Raw genomic sequence first — 14,076 nt, forward strand, 5'->3', positions numbered from 1 at the left:
GCTATCCAAAAGTCTACCAGCAATAAATGCTGGAGAGGGTGTGGAGAAAAGGGAACCCTCTTACACTGTTGGTGGGAATGCAAACTAGTACAGCCGCTATGGAGAACAGTGTGGAGATTTCTTAAAAAACTGGAAATAGAACTGCCATATGACCCAGCAATACCACTTCTGGGCATACACACTGAGGAAACCAGATCTGAAAGAGACACGTGCACCCAATGTTCATCGCAGCACTGTTTATAATAGCCAGGACATGCAAGCAACCTAGATGCCCATCAGCAGATGAATGGATAAGGAAGCTGTGGTACATATACACCATGGAATATTACTCAGCCATTAAAAAGAATTCATTTGAACCAGTCCTAATGAGATGGATGAAGCTGGAGCCCATTATACAGAGTGAAGTAAGCCAGAAAGATAAAGAACATTACAGCATACTAACACATATATATGGAATTTAGAAAGGTGATAACGATAACCCTATATGCAAAACAGAAAAAGAGACACAGAAATACAGAACAGACTTTTGAACTTTGTGGGAGAATGTGAGGGTGGGATATTTCAAAAGAACAGCATGTATACTATCTATGGTGAAACAGATCACCAGCCCAGGTGGGATGCATGAGACAAGTGCTCTGGCCTGGTGCACTGGGAAGACCCAGAGGAATCGGGTGGAGAGGGAGGTGGGAGGGGGGATCGGGATTGGGAATACATGTAAATCCATGGCTGATTCACATCAATGTATGACAAAACCCACTGGAAAAATAAATAAATATATAAATAAATAAAAAAAGAAAAAAGAAAAAAAAATACCTGATATTTAATTATTAGTGTCTAAGTGAAATATTGCATATTTGTTACTTCAAAATAAGAATATCCTTGCACATCAACTACATCTTGCTACTTTAAAAGTGCTTTTATTGTAAAAAATACATACAAAACCAGAGAGAATGTATCACATATATGGACAGTTTATAAAAAAGTAATAGAAAGATGAGGCACTTCCCTGGCTGTCCAGTGGTTAAGACTGTGTTTCCAAATGCAGGGGATGCAATTTTGATATCTGGTCATGGAACTAAGATCCCACTTGCCGAATAGCCAAAACCAACCCACCACCCATGAATCCATAGTGTGGCTTAAAGATACAGAAGCTCCCCTCCTCTTTGACATACTCACTCAGTCCACTCTCACACCATCCTTTTCAAGAAACCTCTCTGTGAATTAGGAATGGGTGGGAATCTCCTTCACATGATGAAGAGCTTCTAAAAATCCTTCAGCTAACAGCATTGCTGAATGCTCTTCCCCTAAGATAGGGAACAGTAAAAGGATATCCATTTGTCTCCATTTGTATTCAGCACTTTGCTGGAGCTTTTAGCAACTGTGGAAGGTAAGAAAAAGAAAAGACATACAGGTTACAAAGGAAGAAGTCAGACTGTCATTATTTGTGGAAAACATGGATTGTGTATGTAGAAAATTCTAAGACATTTATGAAGAAACTACCAGAAGTAAAAGGTGAATTTATCAAGGATGCAATATACATGCTAAATATGTAGGAAACTGTAATATTTTCTTTTTTTAAAAATCTTAATTTTATTGGAGTATAGTTGATTTACAATGTTGTATTAGTTTCAGGTGTACAACAAAGTGATTCAGTTACTCACACATATATATTCATTCTTTCTAAGAATCTTTTCTCATACAGATTATCCCAGACTATTGGGTAGGAGTTCTTGTGCTGTACAGTCGGTCTCTGTTGGTCATCTCTCATATATAGTAGTGTGTGTCTGTTCATTCCAAGCTCCTGATTTATCCCTCCCCCCACACTCACATTCCCCCTTGGGTAACCATAAGTTTATTTATAAGTCTGCTTTGCATAAACAAACTTGTAAGTCAATGTCTATAAGTCTGCTTCTGTTTTATAAAGAAGTTCATTTTTATCTTTTTAAAAAATTAGATTTCACATATGAGTGATATCATATGATATTTGTCTATCTCTGACAGACCGACTTCACTTAGTAAAGAACTACTATATGATCCAGCAATCCCAATCCTGGCATTTATCTGGAGAAAACCATAATTGGAAAAGGTACATTGAACCCCTATGTTCACAGATCACTATTTACAATAGCCAAAACATGGAAGCAACCTAAATGTCCATCAACAGAGGAATGAATAAAGAAGTTGTACATATACACAGTGGAATATTACTCATCCATTAAGAAGAATAAAATAAAGCCATTTGCAGCAATATGGATGGACCTTAAGATTATCATTGTATTGTCTAACATGTGACTTTTGCAGCCCAGATGAGGACGCTTGGGGTCTTGCCTTTGTAGGGCTCCAGGCAGAAGCATGCCTGGCTCCCAATGCTGGAGAGCTCCCTGGAGAAGGCAGTGTCTAGAGCTCTGACTTAAGCGTGAGGCTTGGCGGTGGAGCATCGTCTGTGATAGTTGTTCACAAGGAAGACCCTGGGGGCACTTGTGTCTGTGCTGCTCAGGGGTCTGTCCCCACCTTAGCACTTGCCAGCCTGCAGCCAGCCCTGGCCACCAGCGTTCTCTGGTCATCGCATGGTTCTGGGCCTCCCTGGGACTTGACCATCCCTCAAGTCGGCCCCCACCCTCACAGGAGATGGGTTGTTCCAGCACCCTGGCTCTGGTCAGGGACCTGGCGGAAAGGGCTGGAGGATGCGCAGGCACTGATTTCCAAAGTTGCCATTGGGGCCTGCAGGCGCCTGAGCAGGGCCGGCTGGGTGGCCTGTGGGTCTCTGCAGTCTTGCTGAGTCTCCCGGAGTGCAGGGGCCCAGACACCTGCGTCCAAGTTCCAGGAGGGAGCAGATGGCGGTTGGGCCGCCCTTTGCCCGTTGACCCTCTTGGCTGGCTGCCCTTTTTCTGACTCGGGTTCCAACGGAGTGTCTAGAGCATGTTGAGTGTGGGGTCGTCAGCCTCGCCCCGAGGAGTCCGTAGCCAGGCGACCTGTCCCGGCTTAGGCCCCACTCCAAGGGGCATACAAACTGCTCTTCTCTGGCAACGGCCTCGGAGAACCTTGCCTCTGCTTGCCCATCGCCTCTGAGTTCATCCCGCCTCTGTGCGCGCCATCTTTCCTAGGAGATCACTCCGCAGGCCACATCTCCCCTCCTCCTCTTGGGCAGTTCCGTGAGGATCTTATGCTTTTACCCGTTTGGGTGTACAATTAGAGCTCCCAGAAGAGATGGTGTCCCATCATACCGGCTCAGTACTTGTCCCCGAGGCTCCTCTCTGCATCCTCAAAGAGGACCACTCACGTGTGACCACTCAGAAGAGCTAATATGGTCTGCTCGCATCTCCGAGAATTCTCCAAGGTAGGGGTCACCCGGGAATGGTAAATGTCCCTCCTCCAGGGAGCAAATGGACCCGCTGCCATTGGCCACAAGAACTGTTAATTATCTTTATGAGGCCAGTGCCATCAGTCATCCTCCGGATCCTTGCTCAAAGGAGACTCAGCTGAGGGCCCCAGGAGAAAGCAGGGCAGGCCCAGGAAGGAGAATGGACAACTAGTGATCAAAGGCAGGATGTTCAGTGAAGAGGCCCCACACAGTGAGAGTATACTGTCAGTATCTATGCCTCTGGAAGCCACTGGAGTGTCAGTTCCTTAAGGTGTGGTCCAGGGTTTCTGAACGGAAACCTCCAGTCCAAGCCCCAGGAGATTAAGGAAAACCTCTTGTCCTCTAAGAGGTGCTTCAGCCAAGGCCGGTGCCATGAGCTTCTCACAGCGCCGTCTGCTGGAGATGTTCTACCCCTTTGGAGGAGTGAGCTGGTGGAGCAGGGCTGTGTGGTCCAGCCTCTTTATATTGCTGCTTCTCAAGAAACTGTCAAAGGCAGTGCTTGATGAAGGCCTAGGCTCAGTTCTCCATCTCACTGATGTCCAAGAAGACCACAGGGACAGATGCTTTCAGACCTGTCAAGCAGGATTTCTCTGCCATATCTGCCAGCTGTAAACTCTGCAAGTGGGACATTCCAGTGCCGCTGTTGTGCTCCTGCTCTTGGTGTAGGATGGAAGAGGGCTGCCCTTCCCTCCCCAGCTTTCTTGTACAGTTATTGCTGAAGACCTGGGTTTGGAGAAGACAGCCGAGCACCAGTGATTTAATAAGGCTTCAAAGGATAGAACTGAACCCACTCATCCTGTCCTTACCTACATTCACCTTGCAGATCCAGGTTACTAAACCATTACCAGTTCTTGAACTGGCTGACCTGCAAGGTCCTCAATCCTATGTGCCCCTCTGCCTTCTCTCACACCAGAGACTGATTATGAAATGAGATGTGCAGTTCCTAATTCTTCTTATGCTGTTCATGCTGACTCTCCTTTTAGGTCAGGCTCGTTTTGGGTGTTTTCATTTAGTGAGTAGAGAATGACAGCCCTTGCATTCACATCACTCAGTCATAGCAGCTTCTAGTTTGACCTCCCACACCTCCTAGCACCTCAGTCCTATCCTTCAGTCTGTCTCCTATGGAATGGAGTCACCTACACCTATGTGTATGGATTCTCCTCCTTTTCTAATACCCCTCCTCCGGTCACCTCCACCAGTTCTCAGATGTTATTTGCCAGCCCATCCCTGTCTCTAGAGCTGTCTCCACTCCTGTGATCAGCACCTTTGCACACTGCATTGAGACCTGCCTTTGACTCTGAAGAAATTGATGCGGTTACTGCGCCCCCTCCCCAGGCGGTCATCTCTAGTCTCCTTTCTCCAGTGACAACATCTTCCCATTTTCCATGGAGCTCCTTGGTTCTGAAAGCATGTCACCTAGTGATAACATTGCCTCAGGCCCAGTTTCCACCAGCTTGCCTGCATAGTTGGTCAGCAGCCCACATGCGACTTTCCAGGAACCACCCCTCAGCCCTCATTTGGAGTTCCATCCCAAATGGACTACAGCCTGGGGCCACCAGTGGCAGCTCTTGAAAACCAGGCAGCCCCAGTACAAGCTACTAATTTAACCTCTGACACACCCTAGCCATCCAGTGGTGGCACAACTCAGCCAAGTTTCTGGGTTTGACATCCTCATTTTCCGCCTTTGGCATCCCTGTCTGTACCCAACCTGCCTTTGGAGATGCCCCTGGCATTTTCCCCATTGGCACAGCCACTACCTCTGGCTTTAGAGCTGATCCCAGCATGGCCAGCACCAAGAACAGCAGCTCACTGTTTGCTAACACTATTGAAGACCCATTTGCTTTTCTGGGATCTGCAGCCCTATGGGCAGAAGTGACAGCTTTGGGATGAGTGTGGATGCCCCGGCCCCAGCTCCATTCTGGAGCACTCAGCTTTGGTGCAGGACCAAGCAGAAACTAGTCCTCTAAGTTGGGGACACTTAGACCTGAGCAGCAGTGTCCTACTGGCTTATAGGACTCCACTTGCCGAATGGAGAGTCCACTTCTACCGAGAGCAAATCTGTCCTGGCAGACACTTTCCTTCCTGCCTATCGTCAGAGCACATGGGGCTGGCCTGGCAAAGGCACTTCTCTGACTATTGGAGGAGTCAGCACCACTGAGAAGAAATGAGTGCTGTCTCACACTGTTGTTCCTCCTGGCGATAAGATCAGCTGGCATCCTTCATGCCAACGCACATCTGTTGTAGTGAGAGGAACAAGCACCATGTTTTGGTTGGGCAGTGCTCCTCTTACTGCCTCTGGCAGAGCTCCTTAGGGTCCCTCTGGCCACAGCACATATGCCTGGAGGATCAGCAGCACCCTTGTGCCTGGAGGTACACAGTACCTGAGGCACAGATGGCCAGAGTTGACCCTAGACGTTGCGGCAGCCAGTGCCATTTCTATGCTTGTAGGCCCTTATGCTCCCGCCTACAGTTGGAGCACCTGGATATGGTACAATGGAAGAAGATATCACCAGACCTGTGCTTGGGACCTTCTCACCATCATTCTGAGCTCCTGGGGTGCTCATGGTCAAAGCACTTTTAGTACAGTCAGAGGGACAATGCCCTCGAAGATTTTCAGGGAGACATTTCTACTTTTGCCTCCAGTGAGAATACCTGGTCATCCAGCCATGGTACCCTCCTTGACTTCTTGTGACAACACTACAGAGAAAACACCTGTGTTTGGAGGCACTTTTGTTCCTCCCTTTGGTCAGAGTAGTTTCAACTCTGGTGTGGCCACAGCAAACTTCAGCTTTGCCTTTGGGGCATCTTTGTTACTTGTGGAAAACAGAAGTATAGGACCACCAACCCTTTATTTCTCTTAGTGCAAGATGCAGGTCTCAGCAATTGAGAAGCAAAAGCTTCTATAAATGAGACTTGCTGTGCTGCAAAGAGTCTCAGTTCCTTGTAGTTGTGTCAAACAAACTTAACCTTTCTCTGTCTTCTTACTGCAAGCCAAAAGTCCCATACCTCAGGGCACGTGTATGTGTATGGACAGATAAAGCTGGTCAAAAGTCAACAATCAGGACCTGATAAGTCCCACTGTTGAGAGTTGAAGAGAGCTCTGCATATATCAACTAACCCCTTCCTGCCTTTGGCCATTATCCTAGATAATCCAAGTTCCAAGTCAATTTCTGTCTCATTTTGGAACTGGTTGGATGTCCTTCTCCTGCCTACAGCTGCCCCTGTATGCTTCCTTGTTGCCTCAATGGGCCCTTATCTTTTTGGCCCCTGAGTATATATATAAAGCCTTGTTCTTGCTAACTCATCCCCTGCTCATGTGCCTTTGCTCCTTGACTCAACTTTGGAAGAAGAGTTGGTGTGTATGAATGCTGATGTGTTTGGCCAAACTCAACCGTGCAGAATTTTCTGTAGCCCACTGAATAGGGAGTGGATGTTCCCATATTTGATGACTTCAGGTGTTGACATCTGTAGTCTCTATGCTTCTAGTATAACGGGTTAACTGTTAACTAGTATAACAAATAGTCTCTGTGCTTTAGGTATAACCAGGAGAACATGAGATCCAGAGGACAGAGACACAGGTGTCTGCCCCCTGCCTCTTTTCTCTGGGCTTCTGTCCTACTATCTAACCTTGCTGTAGGCAAAACTATTGCTGATGTGTATTCAGAAACCACATTTTAATTTTAGTCATTTAAAATTATTTTTTAAATATATATTTAAAATATATATTTTAAAAATATATATTTATTCAATATATATTTTTGGTATGTTTTCCTTTAATTTGGGGTTAGGCCAGTTATCACACATGAACACTACCCAGAGAGGATGGACTTGACATCTGGGCTCGTGGACCTATGGGAGTAAAGGCCAGAAGAACTTACACCTGCTCTGTAATGATTGAAACTATAAATATATTGCATATTACAGTTGTTATACTGCTTAAAAAATCAGAACATGTCATCTTTTTAGAGCAGTAATATAGGGACTATTTGTGAAAACAACCAGTTTGGTTCTTGCTTGTACCACGAAAATATCAAATTGCAAGAATTACCTTTTCTCCCAAATCTGGCTGACTTTGGAGTCCTGCTGTCTCCACTAGACTTAATAGCTGCCAATGCAGTCTTTTCTAAGGCATTCACAACAGGAGAACCTAACTTATTATGGAAGAAGAAAAGTACAAGAATTTCCCCTAGAAATATCCATATTACTTTATTAGGCATTTATTCAGTTATGACTTTACACCAGATCTGTGCTAGGCCCCAGTGATAGAGAGTTAAAAGAGGTATACTGCCCCAGAGGAGTTTACAATTCAGTGGGGAAGACAGATGAATAGACCAAAAATTATAATTGGAAAGGTAAGTGCTAGGGTAATTGGAGCAGGTAAAAGAACATAAAGCTAAGTCTGGAGTAGAAAAAAATCTGAGTTGCTCCTTAAAGAGAAAAGAGGAAATAGCTAGGTGGAGAAAGGTTATTTTCAGGTCAAGGAAATAGTATTTGAAAAGTCTAGGAATAAAGTGAGCTCATGAATCATTGGGGCACCAGGCAGGAGTCCAGTGGCTGGTGACTGAATCCAGGGGTGGGACACACTGCTGTAGGTTTCAGGAGGGGCAGATAATGGACAAACTTACATACCGTGATGAGCCATTTATCTGTTATCTCGAAAGGAAGCACAGCCATGAAAGGATTGTGAGCAAATAAGGGACAAGATTATAGGCAGACACTTCCCTAGTGGTCCAGTGGCTAGGACTCCGTTCTCTCAATGCAGGGAGTTTGGCTTGATCCCTGGTTGGGGGAACTAAGACTTTACATGGCATTGGCCAAAAGGGAAAAAAAAGATTATGTGTAGACTTTAGAAACATCCCTGTGGTTGTGTGAGAAGGAAAGTTAAATGGGAGCCAGAGCAGAGGCAAAGAAACTTATAGGAATCTTTGCAGTGACCCAGGCAAAGACATGGAGTAGGAAATGGCAACCCACTCCAATTTTCTTGCCTGAAAAATCCCATGGACAGGGGAGCCTAGTGGCCTAGTCCATGGGGGTCTCAAAGAGTTGGATGTGACTGAGCATGCACGCATGCACAGGCAAAGGCAAGACAATAAAGCTCTCAGCTGGCAGAGGGGAAGGTGAGGAAGTAACAGAACAGGGAGGCGATAGAGGTAACTGCAGCAAGACCAGCTGTGTTTTAGTCATCTTTTGTGGGTAAAGTTGACAGAAGCAGTTTTGGCAAAAACCATGTAAGCTCATTTTTAATAGTTTCCTGTGGAAGATCCAGATATCCAAAAGACAATTCATTCACTCTATCAATTTAACACATTTATTGAGAACCTGGGGCGTGCTAAGGGCTACTGTAGGTGGTAGCATCAATTTAAAAATGGGCAAAAATCCCTACTTTTGTAGAGGCTATATTCTAGTGGGAGGGGAAGAAATAATAATAGATATAAGTAAATTATCAGGTTAGCCAGTAGCAAGTGCTAAGGAGATTACAGCAGTATATCAGGATTGAGATTACAATAGAGAGAAGCATAAGTGTCATTTTTAGAAGGGTGAACAAAGCAAGCCTTACCGGGAAGGTAAGATTTGGGCAATTGACTGAGCTACACAGGTCCAAGGGGAAAGCATTCCAGAATGTGGAACCAGGCCCTACAAAGTCCAGAGGAAGGATGTCAGGTGTTCTCAGGAGCAGAAAGTAATCTAGTAGATCAGGAATGGGATCAAGAAGTGGGAGAATGTGAAGCAAGGAGGATGGAGAGAAAAGGGCTCCCAAGCTATGGAGGGCCTTGTAGGCTCTCATAAGAAAGTTGCCTTGTAATTGGTGTTGAGAATGTTTGGAGCATTTAGAGCAAAGGATGATGTGATCTGACAAGTTTTAACAGAATTGTTTTGGTTGCTGGCATGATTGTAGAAACAGGAAGACCAATTGAGAGGCTCAGTCCATAGTCCAAATCAGGTGTTGTGATGGCTTGGACACAGTGATCATGATGGAGGGGAAGAAGTAGACTTGTGCATACTTAGAAATATTTACCATTAAGTTGGTTGATGGACGTGTGTGTAGGTGAGGGAGAGGAGGGCATGGAGTTGCATCCTGGCCTAGAGAAAGATTATGGCCTCATCGTTGTATAGTTGGTAATTGGCCCCATGGAGACAGAAGGCTGAAGGAAAAAAACAAAGGGAAAGTAGGAGGGTAAAAAGACTCCCCAACTCATGTAGTTAAGATCTTGGTTGTATATTTGGGGGAAATGCTGAGATCTTAGGGCTTCCCCAGTGGCTCAGCAGTAAAGAATCTGCCTGCAATGCAGAAGATGCAGGAGACCAGTGTTCGATCCCTGGTTGAGGAAGATCCTCTGGAGAAGGGCATGGCAACCCACTACACTATTCTTGCCTGGAGAATCTCATGGACAGAGGAGCGTGGCAGACTATAGTCCATAGGCTTGCAAAGAGTCAGACATGACTGAAGAGACTGAGCACATTGAGATCTTAACCTCAACCCATCTCAAAGATTTTAGATAGATTTAAGACATTAGATATTAAAAACATGATTAGGATAATTAAAAAAAAATATAAGAGATACTATTTACATTCTTGGGGTATGAAGGATTTCTTAAGATTAAAAATGATATAATATGGAGAAATATACATTGAAATTAAAAGCTTTATGTTTGAAAATGAGATTAAAAGAGAGAGGATAGGCTTTCAACTTCTTCTCATCAAAAGACACAACTCAGGAAATGAATGGCAACACACAGACTGGGAAAATACTTGCAAAGCATATAGCTAACAAAGGTCTAGTGTGTGGAATATATGAGGCCCTACAACTCAATAACAGAATGCTAAGCCACTCAATAAAATATGGATAAAACATTTAAACAGTCCTTTTATGAGGATGATTCACTGGTGTCCAATAATCACATAAAAAAGTGCTCAACATCATTAGTCATCAGGAAAAGGAAAAAAACCACTGTGAGATGCCATTACACGCCCGTCAGGATGGCTAGAGTTTGAAAAGCCTGACAGCTTTAAATGTCAGCAGATATGGAGCAGCTGGAACTCTACTAAACCTGAGTTAAGAGCATAAAATGTACAACCACTTTGAGAAAAGTTTATGCAGTTTCTCATAAAACTGGATGAGAAACTACCCTGAGCCAACCATTTTATTCCTAAACATTTACTCAAGAGAAATGAAAACTTAAGTACATAAAAAGATTTGTTGTACTAGCATATTCACAGAAGCTTTATTCAAAGTAGGCAAACCCCAGAAATATTTCAGCCATAAGAGAACAGAAAACAAGCTTTGTGTTCACACTACTCAGCTATCGAGGGGAATGGATCTGTTAACAGGTGGAGGAATCACAAAATCTTGATGCTGAATGGAAGATGCTCTGGACAGAGAAGTGCATCGTATATGTTCCCATGTTCAGGAAATGCTAGAACAGCCTGAGTTAACTTGAAGTGGAAATAATCTCTGAAAGACTGGGCATGGGATTTGGGAAGACTGTTTGCACCCAGAGGTGCAGCTGGCCCTCCGTAGTGAGCAGAGCGGGGAATTGCCCGCTGAGAGGCCAGGTCAGCCCCAGCTGGGGGTGACCTCCAAGAGCTGAACTGTTCTCTCCCTGGGCTATCAGCCTGCTCCAGATTTAGGGTATCATTTCATGGATGAAGTTACCAGTTTAACTCTGCAATACCAATTGAATAATAAACAAATACTGGATGAGATTTTGTTCAGTGCATTATCTGCAGCAAAAAGCTGCAGTTGTCCTTGATGGAAAGGAGGGAGGGAGTGCAAATGGGAGCTTCTGGAACTCTACCCCTTTCCTTCTCCCTTAAGTGAGATTTATGGTTCCATTGTTTATTTTTAAATTACTTGTTAAAATGAGCAAATATATGAGAAAATGTTTAAAGAAGATAAAGCAGGGAGTGCATTTTAGATATTTTCACTGTGATAGATAGGATTCTAAGACACCTCAAGATTCCCACCCATTGATGTAGATGACCTGTGTCACCCCCTGCTCTTGAAAAGGCCTCTGACCATGGTGTGCATATGACTCTCAGAGTATGATTATGTTCCCCTTTATGGCAAAGGAGAAATGATCCCATTATCTGGGGTGGGTGCGTGCATGCTCCTTCATGTCTAACTCTTTGCGACTCCCTGGACTGTAGCCCACCAGGCTCCTCTGTCCATGGGATTTTCCAGGCAAGAATACTGGAGTGGATTGCCATTGCCTTCTCCATGGGATCTTCCTGACCCAGGAATTGAACTCACATCTCCTGCGGCTCCTGCATTGGCAGTGGATTCTTTACCCCTGGGCCATCTGGGAAGCCCTTATCCTGGGTCAGCCTGCCCTAATCAAGTGAGTCCTTCCTTAAAAGTAAGGAGAAGCCACACCAGACTCTCCTTCTGGCCTGGAGGAAAGCGAGAAACTTTGTTGTGGACCACCTCTAGAGGGACTGGGAGGTGAGGACTTGAGGGCAGCCCTCAGCTGACTTTCAGCCAGAAAATGTGACCTTAGTCCTGCAACTGCAAGGAATAGAATTCAGCTAAAAATCTGAATGAGCCAGACAGGATTCAGAGTCCCAGATAAGACAGGAGCCCTAGCCCACACCATGATTTCAGCCTTGTGACAGCCTGAGCAGAGAGCTCAGCTCCACTGTCCCTGGGCTTCTGACCCATGGAAACTATACAACAGTAACTATGAAAGTAAGTCATAATAAAAATGAATAAATGATAGTTATTTAAGCTACCAGGTTTGTGGTGGTAATTAGAATTTTTAAAAAAATTTTTAAAGTTTTAAATTTTATATTGGGGTAGTTGATTTACAATGTTGTGTTAGTTTCAGGCATACAGCTATATATCCATTCTTTTTTAGATTCTTCTCTCATATAGGTTATTGAATATTAGGTTTCTCATATAAGTTATTCAGAATATTGAGTATTCTATTCTGGTGCTATATTGTTGACTTGACTATTTTTTGTATGTGTTAGTTGCTCAGTTCTGTCTGACTCTTTGCAACCCCTTGGACTATAGCCTGCCAGGCTCCTCTGTCCATGAATTGTAGTAGTGTGTATATGTTAGTGCCAAATTATAAATTTATCCCTCTCCTCCACCTCACCTTTCACTTTTGGTAACTATAAATTTATTTTTTGAAGTCTGTGAGTCTTTCTGTTTTGTAAATAAGTTAATTTGTATCATCTTTTTAGATTCCACATGTGATATCATATGGTGTTTGTCTTTTTCTGACTTACTTTACTTAGTATAATAATCTCTAGGTCCACCCACGTTGCTGAAAATGGCATTATTTAGTTCTTTTTTATGCCTGAGTTGCATCCTCTTGTATATATGTACCACATCTTTATCCACTCCCCTGTTGCTGGACTTTTAGTTTGCTTCAGTGTCTTGTAGATAGTTCTGCAATGAACATTGAAGTACATATATCTTTTTGAAGTATGGTTTTCTCTGGATATACCCTGGATTTGGATTGTTGGATCATATGGTAGTTCTATTTTTAGTTTTTAAGGGAACCTCCAAACTGTTCATAGTGGTTATACCAGTATACATTTCTACCAACAGTGTAGGAAGGTCCTCTTCTCTCCATACCCAGTATTTATTGTTTGTAGACTTTAGGATGAAGGCTGTTCTGATGGGTATGATGTGACACCTCATTCTAGTTTTGATTTGCATTTTCATGTAGCAATTGAAAATGAATATATTCAGATAGCTAATGCCTTTGGTAGACCCTGGAAAAGTTTCCAATTCAGGAAATGTTACTAGAAGTAAGACGAGAGGCTGACAGGGACGGCAGGGCATGAACCAGATCCCTTGGGAATCGAAACACAGGGAGATTTGGAAGGAGTCCCAGGAGTGCCTGGGAGGCATGTTCCCTGAGGTGAGGCAAGAGGAGGGGTCTTTCTCTTTGGGCATGAGCTGGGTGTGTGCAAGTCAGGTGTGAAACTGCCTAATCTGGTTGTGGCCAGAGTGTTTGTGTCCGTATTTGGGGTAAAGGATTTTGACTGAGAAAAGAGGCTGGTTCCCTCACACGTAAGTGTGACTCTGTTCATGCTGGTTAGTGGGTGAGTGATGCTTTCACTGTCATGTGTGCTTTCCCTGTGGCTTCATTTCCTGGGGTCTTTATTCTGAGGAGAGCGGAGTGTAGAGAGCGTGCTGCGCTTGTCCACTTTGCATCACAGATACTTTTATTTGGACATGTCCTTAGGGGGTGCCCATCCTGACATCCTGAACCCTCTGGCAGAGGGTTCTCCAGACTCTGCTCTCACCAGCGCAGTGAGTACCACTGTGGCTTTGTGAGGCCGTCCCATTCTTGGACAGCTTGAGTGGTTTAGCATAGAGCTTTTAAAGACAAGGTCCTTCAGATATGTGAACCTAAGTAACATCATCTTCTAATTGGCCCTATTGTCCCCATTTAAATATATATATATATGCTATATATATATATATATAAATTATTCTACCTCTCCAGAAAGTTCCAGAACCACCACCCTCCTCCCTGGAAACCCTATAGAAACTCTATGTCACACAGTGGTGCTCTAGGTAAACTAGTTGTCAACACAACTCGAAGCCACCTTCTTCCATTTAGCACTGACTAACATGTGAGAGTTGGACTACAAAGAAAGCTGAGCGCAGAAGAATTGATGCTTTTCAACTGTGGTGTTGAAGAAGACTCTTGAGAGTCCTTGGACTGCAAGGAGATCCAACCAGTCCATCCTAAAGG

This window comes from Cervus elaphus, chromosome 15 (assembly GCF_910594005.1).
Source record: "Cervus elaphus chromosome 15, mCerEla1.1, whole genome shotgun sequence".
NCBI classification, from domain to species: domain Eukaryota; kingdom Metazoa; phylum Chordata; class Mammalia; order Artiodactyla; family Cervidae; genus Cervus; species Cervus elaphus.